We start from the raw sequence: 1,564 nt of genomic DNA, 5'->3' as shown, positions 1-1,564 counted from the left end.
ACAAACAAACACACCACACACGCACAGGCACACACACAAACACACATCTTCTCTCTTGCTCTCCCCCCTCTGCACATACGTAGTATATAGTGAGCGTCCTCCCCTGTCGATGAGAACATGTTCAGAAAACTCCTCTTTGGGATACAAGGCTGAATTACAGCTGATGGAGGCAGGAGAGGGAGTGATGATACACGCACTAACTCTTTCTCTCATTCTAAAGCCTTGTTCACACCGCCAGTTTGAAGTGACTCAAATCATATTATTTTGCATATCCGATTCGAATATGTTCTTTTTCCTGCATTCTGAACAGCCAAAATGCACATGGAATCAGATATTTCAAGCCATTTCAAACCACCTTCATAGGTGGTGTGTGTATCAAATCTGATTTCTGGACATGAGACTTGTGTCTGAACAGTCAAATTTGATTTATTTGCCCTCAAGTCGTTTTTAGACTGTTATTTGACATATCTTGTTCTTTGCTAGCTACTCTGTTGACAGTTTAACAAGAACATGTGGTAGCTAACTAGCTTTTTATTTGTTTACAAACAGATTAGTGAATGTGCTAGAACGTTAAACAGCTAGCTAGCTAGTTGACTTATTCAGCTAGCCAAAAAGGACTAGTTTTCAAAGTTGGATCATCTTATCCTTTGAGGATTTAAAAGTGTTCTTACACTGTGATTTTGAACATTCAAAGCAACTGGGAAACGTCCATTGCAGGCAATGTTGTCACCTTAGCTTGCTACATAACTTCTGAGTGACAGGTAGCACGAGCTCCACCACCAGCCATTACTAGGACAACTTACGTAGCCATGTCAGAAAATTACTGCTGTCTGAACACACACAAATCTGATTTGGTCACTTGTAACTTGCTATTTGAACAGTCAGTATTCCAAAATGGATTTCAATCAAATTTCAATCAAATTTATTTATAAAACCCTTCTTACATCAGCTGATGTCACAAAGTGCTGTACGGAAACCCAGCCTAAAACCACAACAGCAGGTCTGGGACAGGTAGCACGTCCGGTGAACAGGTCAGGGTTCCATAGCCGAAGGCAGAACAGTTGAAACTGGAGCAGCAGCATGGCCAGGTGGACTGGGGACAGCAAGGAGTCATCATGCCAGGTAGTCCTGAGGCATGATCCTAGGGCTCAGATCCTCCGAGAGAGAGAGAAAGTGAGAGAGAGAAAGAGAGAAAGAGAGAAAGAGAGAGAGCATACTTAAATTCACACAGGACACCGGATAAAACAGGAGAAATACTCCAGATATAACAGACTGACCCTAGCCCCCCGACAAATAAACTGCTGATACAATCTGCTGCAGCATAAATATCGGAGGCTGAAACAAGAGTGGTCGAGGAGACACTGTGGCCTCCGTCCGACGATACCCCGGACAGGGGCAATACCAGGCAGGATATAACCCACCACTTTGTGGCCAAAGTCACAGGCCTCTCACACCACTAAAAAGGGAATCTTCACCACCCAACCTACCGATCCTGAGGACAAGGCCCGGAGTATAGCCCACAAAGGATCTTCCGCCACTACGGGCACACACCCAAGGGGTGGCA

The sequence above is a fragment of the Salvelinus sp. IW2-2015 genome, linkage group LG11 (genome assembly GCF_002910315.2).
Source record: "Salvelinus sp. IW2-2015 linkage group LG11, ASM291031v2, whole genome shotgun sequence".
In the NCBI taxonomy this organism is placed as follows: Eukaryota; Metazoa; Chordata; class Actinopteri; order Salmoniformes; family Salmonidae; genus Salvelinus; species Salvelinus sp. IW2-2015.
The sequence above is the reverse complement of the archived record's forward strand: the minus strand, read 5'-3'. Positions refer to the sequence as shown.